The sequence below is a fragment of the Ranitomeya variabilis genome, chromosome 8 (genome assembly GCF_051348905.1).
Source record: "Ranitomeya variabilis isolate aRanVar5 chromosome 8, aRanVar5.hap1, whole genome shotgun sequence".
Taxonomy (NCBI): Eukaryota; Metazoa; Chordata; class Amphibia; order Anura; family Dendrobatidae; genus Ranitomeya; species Ranitomeya variabilis.
The window spans coordinates 162,588,999-162,601,774 of NC_135239.1; the positions used below are offsets into that span (position 1 = coordinate 162,588,999).

Here is a 12,776-nt window from a genome sequence, read left to right on the forward strand (position 1 = left end):
CTGGGCACCGCACCGGGGGCTTCCTTGCACCCTGGGCACCGCACCGGGGGCTTCCTGGCACCCTGGGCACCGCACCGGGGGCTTCCTGGCACCCTGGGCACCGCACGGGGGGCTTCCTGGCACCCTGGGCACCGCACGGGGGGCTTCCTGGCACCCTGGGCACCGCACGGGGGGCTTCCTGGCACTGTGGGCACCGCACCGGGGGGCATCCTGGCACTGCGGGCACCGCACCGGGGGGACTGGATGGGACGTCATCCAAGGCATATCTGATAGCGTCTTGTTCCTGACCGCTGCAGCCAGTCGCAGACCTCGAGGGTCACCAGACTGAAGTACGGGATGTCACGGCTTAGAGATCACCAGAGTGGCCTGCGCGGGAGGGGACATGTTGGATCCTTTTTTTTTTTTTTTAAGCTTAATTTTGTATAATTATTTTTTTAGCTGTAACTTTCTTTTTGTATATTTTCCTCTTCTTAGGCATCCAGGCCAGCTTCCTGCAGCGAGGGGCGTACTTTGGCCCCCAGTGATGGGGCCCTGATGTACTCAGGACGCAGAAGCCGCTCTCGGCAGGCTGACTGATGCTTTTCTTGCCTTCTTTGTGGGAACTGACTGAGCAGCCAGCATTACAGGTAGGTTCCTGCAGGTCTGGGCCGTGGCTCCCAGTGCATTCACCAGGTCACATTGTTTTTCATTCATTCCCCGTTGATCATTATCATTATTGGCATGGCAGCGGGTTCTGCTTTGTCTACGTCCCTGGTTCCAGTGCGGCTCACAATCTAAGTGCTCAAACCTCAGAGCGTTCCTATGAGATGGACCCGTCGGCATGGTTCTGTGTCCTTCTGGATCAGTTGCCCCCTGTTCTCACAGACCCAGACAGATACTTGTAGGACGGTGCGTTGTGTATTACTTCCCATGGCATCAGGGCCGGCCCGAACGTATAGGCGAGCGCAGACCCTAAGGGGGCGCCAGAGAAAAAATTATAAAAAATCTTTTCAAAAGGCAAAAGGTGTATGGAGCGGAGCTGAATGTGTATGAGGTGTACTGAGCGGAGTCATGTGTGTATGAGGTGTATGGAGTGGAGCTAAATGTGAACGAGGTGTACGGAGCGGAGCCGCGTGTGTACGAGGTGTATGGAGCGGAGCGCGTGTGTACGGAGCGCAGCCGCGTGTGTAGGAGTAGCTATGTGTGGCCATTATATGGTACGAAGTATCATGTGTGGCCATTATACAGTATTGAGCATCATGTGTGGCTATTATACAGTATGGAGCATCATGTGCGGCCATTATACAGTATGGAGCATCATGTGCGGCCATTATACAGTATGGAGCATCATGTGTGGCCCTCATACAGTATGGAGCATCATGTGTGGCCCTCATACAGTATGGAGCATCATGTGTGGCCCTCATACAGTATGGAGCATCATGTGTGGCCATTATACAGTATGGAGCATCATGTGTGGCCATTATACAGTATGGAGCATCATGTGTGGCCATTATACAGTATGGAGCATCATGTGCGGCCATTATACAGTATGGAGCATCATGTGCGGCCATTATACAGTATGGAGCATCATGTGCGGCCATTATACAGTATGGAGCATCATGTGCGGCCATTATACAGTATGGAGCATCATGTGCGGCCATTATACAGTATGGAGCATCATGTGCGGCCATTATACAGTATGGAGCATCATGTGCGGCCATTATACAGTATGGAGCATCATGTGCGGCCATTATACAGTATGGAGCATCATGTGCGGCCATTATACAGTATGGAGCATCATGTGCGGCCATTATACAGTATGGAGCATCATGTGCGGCCATTATACAGTATGGAGCATCATGTGCGGCCATTATACAGTATGGAGCATCATGTGCGGCCATTATACAGTATGGAGCATCATGTGCGGCCATTATACAGTATGGAGCACTGTGTGGCCATATTTTTTTGTTTATAATTATTCTTTATGAAACAGTGTGATCAGCAGTGCTAAATGGGTGTGGTTGGGACGTGGATATGGGTGTGGCTAGTTATGAATGGGTGTGGTCAGAGGCGTGGCCTAAAATTTGCCGCGACGTGCTTTGCGCGCCGCAAACTTTGTCCCTCTTTCCCATCTTCAAAAGTTGGGAGGTATGTTAAAAGTAGTAGGGGCGCAACAAAATAGTTTCGCCTAGGGCGCCGTAATCTCTCGGGCCGGCCCTGCATGGCATTAGTGTCCCACACGCTGTATGGTATGGCACGGATAGCAGGAAGGACCTGACCTTGTGGGCTATAAAGGACCAGTTGTGGCTCCAAGCTCTCTGGTGATCAGAGGTGGCCACCTCCACCCTCTTCACTCCGCAGTGATAACTTCAGGTTAGAAGAATACTAATCTCCTGACCACGTGGATCTTAAAGGCCGTCATACACATTAGACAGCCAATTGTTTGGCCAACAGCCATCTCGGATGGGTCTCTAAAACATAGTAATGCTGGTTTAGTCAACACTCCTGTATTCTCCACAAGAGGACTGTCACCAGATGTGTCCGAAATCAGACATGCCAGATCAGTATTCCCCCTACACATTAGACTGTTTCCTATATGGGGGGCTTAACACCCTTATCTATATAGCACAAGTGAGGAAACGGATATCGTTAAGGCGTATTCCGAAGCATTTATCTCCCACCCACTGTACAGTTCAGATTAGTGGGGGTCCACCAGCACAAGCCGTTAGGCTACTTTCACACTAGCGTTAACTGCAATCTGCCACAATGCGTCGTTTTGCCGAAAAAACGCATCCTGCAAAAGTGCTTGCAGGATGCGTTTTTTCCCCATAGACTAACATTAAGCGACGTATTGCGACGGATTGACACACGTCGCAACCGTCGTGTGACGGTTGCGCCGTGTTGTGGCGGACCGTCGGGACAAAAAAACGCTACATGTAACGTTTTTTGCTCACGACGGTCCGCTTTTTCCGACCGCGCATGCGCGGCCCGAACTCCGCCCCCACCTCCCCGCACCTCACAATGGGGCAGCGGATGCGCTGTAAAAATGCATCCGCTGCCCCCGTTGTGCGGCTGAGACAACGCTAGCGTCGGGAACCTCGACGCTAGTGTGAAAGTAGCCTTACCCGTGGGTGCAGGATGGTTGAGCATGCATATGGTACTGGCACCGATGGAAAAAGGGGAGCACTATCCTAGTGAAGAAATATTGCCAAGGCTGCAGAAGTATTCACACCCCGGACTGGACGTCAGGCATGCAAAAATGAAAAGATGACGAAGCAAAAGTGTGCCTGGCCCAAAATGGTTTTATTTGTGTCTTTAGGTTATTGTACGCTAATCATTATATATAATAATAATAATCTTTATATAGCTCCAACGTATTCCGCAGCGCTTTACAATATATAAATAAATATATATATATATATATATATATATATATATATATATATATATATATATATATATATATATATATATATATATATATATATATATATATATATATATATATATCTCTCTCTCTCTCTAAGAAATAAGATAATGAGACCCTGAAGCTAATTTTCGCACCAGTTGTATCTAACCATTGTGGGTTGTGTGTAATGTATTCCCATTGTGTCAGGACAAAGCTGAAATGAGGATCCGTGTGTTGTCTGGCGGCGTTGGCTCACCTGTCGGCTAATTGTCTTGTGTAGCTTTTCTTACCTGGCGTCTCGGAGGTAATATGGATCAGGTCTGTATAAGTTACAGCGGCGCCTGTGTAAGCACTGCGCACTCAGCTGTGACCAGACAACAAAGAGTCCGCCTGTGGTTAATCCTCCGTGTGCGGCCTGCTGTCGTCCTGCTATGTGTGTGCACAGCGGGTTTTTTAAGGAAAATAATAATAGAAAAGGCAAACATTTTTTTTTTTTTAAGACATGCTAGATTTATTCCTGTTAATTTCTATGTAACATCTGTCCGCTGTTTTTTTTTTTTTTTTTTTTGCAGCGGTGAGTTTGTGAAATAGCATTGTACCCATTGTTAAGAAATTCCTGGCCCAACCACAGGTCTCCGGACCTGAACTGGCAGGCACAAAGGCATAAATGAGGTGTTGGGTCAGATCAGGAGGTCTGGAATTACGGCGTTGGATGGTCTTGTTAAAGTGAATCTGGCACCACCTTTTGTTATATAATATGAGAGTAGCATAATATGGAGACCCCAATTCCAGCCATTGGGTGCTGCAGTTTTGATATTACTGATTACTCTGCTGCAGGTCTAGCTGTTCTCTGAATGCTGATCTCTGTATAACCCCCGCCCGCACCACTAATCAGCCACTTTTTGCCTATGCAGTGTACACAGAAAGCTGCCAGTCAGTGGTGGGGGCCGGGTTACATAGCAGGAGTACTACATGACAGAAGACAACTAGTTCTCTAGTGATAATCTCTTGCTGATAAAACCGATTTTATTAAAACTATAGCAAGCAGCCCAATAAGTGACACATCACTGGAGTCAGGGTCTCTGCCCCTACATCATGCTGCTCTCAGATTAGATAGCGAAAACCTGGTGACAGATTCCCATTAAGAATGAATGGAGCTTCCGTGCGGATGATCAATCTGTGCTCCGTTCGCTCTTCCAATCTCCAGTTCTTGGGTTCATTGGGACTCCCCAGTGATTGGGAAGTTATCGCGTGGATGGGGGATAACCATCGAATTTGAGAATAACCCTGTAAGTGGACAATAGAAAAACTCTTAAAACGGCTGATTGTGTGATCGTCTACAAATGGTTAACATTGGCTCTGTTCACACTAAGGGTTTGCCTCCTGTGAAGAGTTGCTGACATGCATCTTTGGCGCAGGATACATCTGGGTGGGTGTCTGGCCGCACAATGTTGCTGATGACTTGGATCACTGCAGGACAGGAGCCCGCACCATAAAAAAATAAAATAAAATCAGCAATGTGCTATACACAGGGTGTGAGCCGCGCTCTGTGGATCGTGATGTCTGGGTTTATCATTCTCAGCACTTTTAGGCTAGTGATTCAATTTATTCCTGGGTACTTGGAGCGTCTGTTACTGGCAGCCATGCCGGTGTGACATCTTGTGTGTATTGTGTGGCAACGTGCCGTCTTGGGGATCTGTATCCTGCAGGTTAGAAGTTCCACCATCGCTTTTCTCTATGTGCTCACGGATCTGTATCTATGGTTGGACAAAGATCCGGCTACAAGTTGATGTAAATTTCAATCACCTTAATACTTAATGTTTTTGTATTTTGTTCTTTTAAAATAAGGTCTTTATTACATTTCCAAAATGCATGGGACTTGGAAGCCCGATCCAGTTTGCAATTATCAGAAAAAGTCCCGAGCTTCATAAATATGGCTCCGCACACAACCTGAATGTGACTGATGAGGGTATGGAGCAGTTGCACTGATAATAATGTATCCATGTGCCTGCACTGGTGTAATGTGGGCGCTCCATTATCACATCAGGTACAAGCAGGGTCACATTCATGTGGTTTACACCTGCCATTTTCTGCGACGCGTTATTTTCCTGATCTACATTCAATGGGAAAAGACTGCTGGGCCCCGGCGCGCGCTTGCTTTGCCCGTGGGGCCCGGCGCGCGCTTGCTTTGCCCGTGGGGCCCGGCGCGCGCTTGCTTTGCCCGTGGGGCCCGGCGCGCGCTTGCTTTGCCCGTGGGGCCCGGCGCGCGCTTGCTTTGCCCGTGGGGCCTGGCGCACGCTTGCTTTGCCCGTGGGGCTCGACGGGTGTGCTTTGCCCGGACTGGTTCATGGATCTCCCACCCGAGCATAACTGCTTCATATATTTCTATAAAGGCTGTCATGCTCAGGTCAAGAGACCCCACCCACCATGGCCAGTCGGAGTATAAGGGTCCATGCTCGGATGGTGTGGCACTGACATCGCCATCAGCCTCACAGACCATGACTGGTAGGAAGAAGATGAGGCTGTATTCCTTGTGACCAGCCATCTATTGTAATTGATGGGAGTGATGTAAGTGTATGAGGTCATTAGGTGCTTATAACATGAATGTCTGCTCGTGAGCGTGCATAATAATCAGCCTGATCCTGTCCTGCAGGAAGTCTTCTGGTAAGGCCACATTGCTGTTGCCATTATATTGTGTCCTAGACCTGGTATGGTACTTACTAATGTTATTATTCTGATCGGTCTGATTCCTGCATCGCGGCTCTACAGGATGAGTCACAGCCGGCGCTGCTGCTAATGTGAATGAGCACGTGACATTTTGTATGTAATGGGCTGATGCCGCAGTGCATTGCTGGAGGGACTGCACGGCCTGTGTACGTCCAGTCTGTAGGTGTACACTGGGGCTCTATATACTACTACTCTGATCCCAAACATGCTGCATATATATGCCATCAGTGACCGAATCGCTGCAGCAAATGGATTACATGGGCACTTTACACACTCTTGGTGGCCTCCTTCAGCATGTTTTTGTTAGTCTTGGAGATCTGTCAGCAGGTTTTGCTCCCCCGTCTGAAAGCATCATGAGTAGGGTCTGAGATCCTGATTCCAGCAATGTGTTACTTACTGGGCTTCTTGCTGTCATTTTAATATCACAGTTTTCTTTGCTGCAGATCTAGCGGTGCTCTGAATGCTGTATAACCCCACCCACACCACTAACTGGCAGGTGTGTGCACTGTGCATAGGCAGAAAGCTGCCAATCAGGGGTGGGGTGATACACTGCTCATAATTATGGAGGACTTACCTGGCAGCAGTTTTCCTACTTCTTAAGTGATCTCTAGCAGATAAAACAGTGATTTTATCAAAACCACACTAAGCAGCCCAATAAGTGACACACCGATCGAATTAAGATCTCCGTCTCTACATTATGCTGCTCTCAGATTTGGTGGATGAATTCTGGCGAAAGATTCCCTTTAAACAATCGTCAGAAGATCATATGTACAAGATGGCAATGAAAATGTCGGCAACAAAAACTTCATGTGCCTAGTCCAGATGATTTCTGCCATCTTCAGAGAGCCAGTGTGGGGATGGGGCGCCATCTGTATTAGGAATTTAAAATTTCTTTCATGGTATCGATGATTTAAAGGGACGCTTTCATCAGAAAATGGGTTTAAAAAAATTGGCAAGGCATTTGTTTTTTAGGTATATTTTGATAATGTTGCTTTTTTCACCCTGGGGCTTTATTTTTTACCTGCTCTTTCAGGAAGAGTTTTCATCAGTCTCCTTATCATCAGAGGCAGGATTACAATGACAGGTAATGCCTCTATACTAAGCTGATGACACAGGATCCACCAATCACAATAGGCAATGTCACGCTCTGCCTTCATCACGACCATTGCATATTATTAAAAACGAAAAACTAAAACCATGTAATCCTGCGGAGGGTTTATTTCAGGTCCGTGATGAATCCAGCAGCTGACGTCTAGGGGCTTTCTCCGCATCGTCCTCTCCTTTGTGTTAGTCCAGTTCTGGGTTAGTGGATGCTTCGATGCTGACGAGTGACAGCACTTATTGTGAAGAAAGCCTGGAGCACGGGGCTTGTTAGACTACATGCTGAAAGCTTTCCTCCGCTGTCCTGGGAGGGGAAGATGAAAAGAATTGTGCGGTTCCTCGCTGTTCCGCCATATTTGACATCTGGTGTGAAGAGACTGTACGGCGGCCGGAGCCCTGCAGGTATTGTGCACGTGGCCTGCTAGTTAGATCAGGACACGTGCATGATCCGTCATCCAGCGGCATCTCTCCACGTCCAGTGTCACATCAGGAAGAGAAAAGTGCATTCTTTATTATTTCTTGTCCCTCTGATTCTCTCCTTCTGTATGTATGTACAGTGCTAATTGTAGTTACCATACCATTAATTACAGCAACATTACAAAGCCAATTTCCGATGTTTATTACTTCTAATAATATAATAATAATAATATAGCGGCTTTACCTGATTTATATCCACGAGCTGTTTTATCATTGCCTCATTTTTAACCCCTTAAAAAGTAACCCTTGTTTAAATGTTAATAGATCACACGCAAATAAGCAACGTTGTACTATCTCCATTGAACATCATAAGCACCAATGGTCATCCCCTATCTCAATAATGAGAGAGTCTGCATTCACTGAAGACCGATTTTTTTTTTTTTTTTTTTTTTTATCTCCTGAATTGTGTTTTGAGACTGAATGATCAGTCCAGAAGGAGAAATAAGCATATTTCTCTAATATATTAAAATAGTTAAATTTTTTACGTTTTAATGATTTATGAAAAAAATTTAAAGCGACGGTTACTCTCTTAAATCTGTATATTTGCATTGACAGCTCGCTAGATGATTGTCAATTTCTAGTTCCAGTTATTCTAAAACCATTGTCACTAAAACCGTTCAGATGCTAGAAAGCCGACCCGGTGGCCCATCATAGTGGGGGGCATTTACAGCTGCCTGCCCCATCTGGCTCTACACCTCATCCTGGAAGCGGGTTTATGCCCCCGTCTTGTGACCGGCGATCAGCTACCTGTTTGCTGATCGATCGTTTAACAACCTGTTTACACAGGCAGACTGCATTGCCGATGCACAGTGAGTTCCTTCAGGGCACATGGGCTGGCATTGTTCTCGGAAGCACATGTTCTGTTTACACAGGCAGACTGCATTGCGGATGCACAGTGATAGTTCCTTCAGGGCACATGGGCTGGCATTGTTCTTAGCAGCACATGTTTCTGTTTACACAGGACAGTGTGCTACCGAGAACGATGATTTTTAAGTCATCTTAAAAACATCTCACACAACTAAAGAGCGTTTTGCTTTTTTGGTGATCGGCAGCCTGTTTACACTCGGGGTTATCAGGACCCTACCTAGGAATGCTCCAACACTATAAAGTGTGCAGTGTAAATGAAGCTCAAGTACAGTTTGCTCCAATCTGGAGGTATTTTTTTAGTGATCCATAAACATTGGCTACAAATTGGACATATTGCCCTGACACCTGATGGCTTACCTCGTGTCCGCAGGTTATTGTGCTGGATGTTTAAAGGGCCTGGAATGCAGAATATTTCCACTCCTTACATTCCACACGTGTTCCATGAAGCCTTCTTGATCTCACAAGCCTGGCTGTAAATGTGCAGGCCAAACATGGAGACCTAATACGCTAGTGTGTACAGGCTCCATATTGTGTTGCTTGGACTTTAGATTTCTTCAAGAATAAGCCTTTAGGGTATGTGCACACGATCAGGAATGGCTCAGTATTTGACGCAAGTGAAATCTGCACCAAATCCGCATCTGAGGTCACTGGCAGGTCACCTGCATTTTTGATGCGTTTTTTCATTACATGCGTTTTTTTTGTCACTTGAAATAAAGCTAATTGAAAGTTGGTTTCTGGGAAGGAAAAAAAAGTGATTTCCTGTTTGCAGATATATTGGGGTATGTTCCCACGGTCCGTAAACGCTGCGGGTTGGACGCTGAGTACATTCGTAGCGTCCAGCTGTTACAGCATAGTGGATGAGATTTCAAGAAATCCCATGCCCACTATGTGTGCACCGATGTCTGAAGCTCACCCGCAGAGACGGACATGTGGCGCTTCTTTCCAGACTGCAGCATGTTAATTTATGTAGCGGAGGTGCTCAGTCTCCGCTGTTTAAATTACCTATAGACTATCATTAGATGCGGTACAACCGCATTATCTTCCTAGTCACATGCGTATTAAGTGCGGGAACGCAGCTTACTACGCATGTGTACTAATTTACATAATGGTGAATCTGGTGACACAGCCAGAAGTACAAAACACAGGAAGTGGAGGAAAGCACAGAGAGAGGGTCCCTCATTTTTAATAAATAATAATTAAAAAAAAAAATGGCATGGGGTCCCCCAGTATATGTTAACCAGCCAGAGTAAAGCAGACTACTGGGACTGGTATTTCAGGCTAGTAAGGATTCAATATCCATGAACCTTACCACCCTGATAATACCAGGCCACAGCAGTCTGCTTACCTCAGATGGTTAGCAAAAATAGTGGGATCCCCTCCCCCCAAAAAATAGCGTGGGGTCCTCCTATTTCTGTTAACCAGCCAAGTAAAAAGCAGACCGCTTCGGCCTGTTATTTCAGGCTGACGAGGCCCATGGATTTTGGCCCTCACAAGCCTAAAAATATCGGAGTGTCTCCGCAACATAAATACACATGCTGCGGTCTGGCAAGACGCGCCACATGTCCGTTTACGCAGGGAAGCCGTGGGCATCTCTGAACTCATAGTGAAGATGGGATTTCTTGAAGATACCCTTACTGCAGTGGATCCACTGAGTGCAGAGTGTTAGGGAAGAGTCAGATGGCCGTATAGCTCAGACGGGGATTGCAATGCTCGGACTGGCCAGAAGCTCTCCCATAGGGCAGCATGTATTTCTGTGCATTTGTCACCTAGAGTCTGGAGAGCCGCCGGCCAGTCCAAGCTTTGTGTTGCGATCCCCGTCTGAGTTGTGCCGCCGTCCAACTATTCCCTTACTTGATATGTTTCCTACTCGGGCACCATAACCTAGTAGTGCCGCGTCCCCTACCTCAAATCTGTTCCTTGTGGTATCAAGCACATGGATTTCTGCAGGAAATTTGCTGTGTATTGAGGAACCTTTTTTTAAAGGGGTTTTTCCAATTTAAGAACACTTGGCAACATAGTGTGTAGACCTCAAACTGTTAGAGGCAAAAGTAACGGGGTTTTTTTTAAAGGGGAGCAGCAGGTGTTTGCTATGTTAGCTGAGAGCATCATGATATAGGGGCCGAGACCCTGATTCCAGTGATGTATCACTTCATTTACTGGGTGCAGCAGTTATGATAGTCACAGTTTTCTCTGCTGCATATCTAGCAGAGCTCAGATGTTGAGCCCTGTATAACCCCATCCACACCATATCTTTTAGTGACAAAGAGCTGCTAATCCGTGCGTAGTGCGGGGTTGGACTAGAAGGCACAATGCAGCTAGTCCCCTAGTGATAATCTCCTGCTAATTAAACACTAATTGTATTGAAACTGCAAAACATAGTCCAGTAAGTGATACATCGCTGGAATCAGGCTGTCAGCCCCTAAATCATGCTGTTCTCAAATGGAGTAGTAAAAACCTGTTGTCAGATTCCCTTTAACCTTCTTGCGCTGTGCAATCCTCGGACATGTAGTGGCGGGCAGAGGGTCCGTTATATACAGGACCCTTTGTCCTGGTAATTGGTGCCAGTCAGGACTTTGCTGATCCCTTACAGCAGGAGCGTCTCCTGGACACAGTCACTAAGCTTTGACAGCGGAGCAATGTCAGTCTTTTGCTTGTTTTCTTCGGCTGTAAATGTAAGATCTGACATATGGCCGCCGGTTAATGAATTGGCCTATGGAGGATGGGTCTCGGCTTAGTGGTCGTACTCAGGGATTGCGGCGGATATTATTTATAATGCTTTTTTTATATTGTGCACGCTGATATCTTAGGGTTGTCGCTATAAAGAAATGGAAAGATCTCGTGATCTGTTTTGTGCTTTGTCTTTCTGCTCTAATAATTCTTGCTGGGTTGTTTTGACCCATATTTTGTGAGCACCGTAAGCCCTGATCCGCAGTGACACGAGCCAGGCTTTCTACTTAATCCCCTCATGCTGAGTCTCATTTACAGAGGTCCCGTGGTGGCCGCTTATTTCCCAGTTTCTGGAAGGAGTTGCAGTTAGAGCCTCGTTGTGTGTCCATCATTGTGACGGCCTGACCGGTGCTCAGGGCGACATTGTAGCTACACAATTCTGGCATTTAATTTATTTCTCTTTCCAGGGTTTCTTATTGGGCAAATAAGTACGAATTGCTTTTTGTATTTTTTTAGTTTTCCCTTTTGCTATTTTACAAGTTTGGGTTGAAGATGAAACCTCAGACAGAAACAAAATGAATATATATCGTGCTGTAAGTAGATAAGTAAAGACAATAGTGCACGTAAATAACGTTGGGTGTTTAGTAAACTGCGTTTTTGATAGAAAAAAGCATAAACGCCATCTCGCCAGCGCCAAGGTATACCCAAATTTGGGATGGTCCTAACCTCTAGTATTAAACCTTACTAACCTGTCACAAAGCCTCACAGTATAAAGCCGGCCGTTCACATTACATGGCTGTCACTTAAAGTGTTGATTGTGATCTCGGCCAGTTCTCCCACACACAGGATGGCTTACTCCTGAGAAAGTCACCAACAGACATCTCCATGGCTTATCTCAGGGAGAACAGAGCGATCAGCAGGCCAAAATCGGACAAACCCGATACCCAAAGAGGAGTCAGCTGGCGCCCCTATACACATTAGTGTCGGGCCAAACCTGTCAATATTGGCGGAAAGTCTAGGAAATATATCCAGATACAAACTATCACATTTCTGGTAATGTTTTGTGAGATAATATGGTGGCTTTGATTTCAACATTTGAGTGAGAGCAAGGGGTATGGAAGGAGTGTAGCCATTCCTGTGAAGGTGTGGATAGAGCGGAGAGGAATACACAAACTAGGGCTGAGCAGGTGACAGCTTTTGGTCCATTGGATATTGGTGACCTACACTTGGGATAAGTCATGGAGATCGGAGCAGTCCGGGCCCCAAACCCCCTACCAATAAGCTGCTATTGGCTTCAATGGTGGCCTGATGTACCCACTGAACAGGACTGCTCTGTACAGCTCCAGTGACCTACTGTACTTGTGTAGCGGCTTCTGCTGGCCACGGCTGACCAAACCGTGGCCACAGCTGACCAAACCGTGGCCACAGCTGACCAAACCGTGGCCACGGTTGACCAAACAGCAAGGTTGCATTTTCAAGATTAGAAAAAAAGGCATTGTTCACTTTTTCCTGACTTGTGACGTGCATGTACGTAAGACAGAAATGTAAG

The 12,776-nt window shown here is 46.5% G+C and overlaps 1 protein-coding gene across 3 annotated transcripts in view; it reads left to right on the forward strand.

The window, feature by feature from the left end:
* TMEM184B (transmembrane protein 184B) overlaps positions 1-12,776 on the forward strand; it is a 54,087-nt gene that overhangs the window by 1,129 nt on the left and 40,182 nt on the right. For all 3 annotated transcript variants that reach the window (XM_077276989.1, XM_077276990.1, XM_077276988.1), the window contains exon 2: positions 475-626. The gene's annotated coding sequence lies outside the window, so the exon portion shown is untranslated. The remainder of the gene's footprint in view (positions 1-474; positions 627-12,776) is intronic.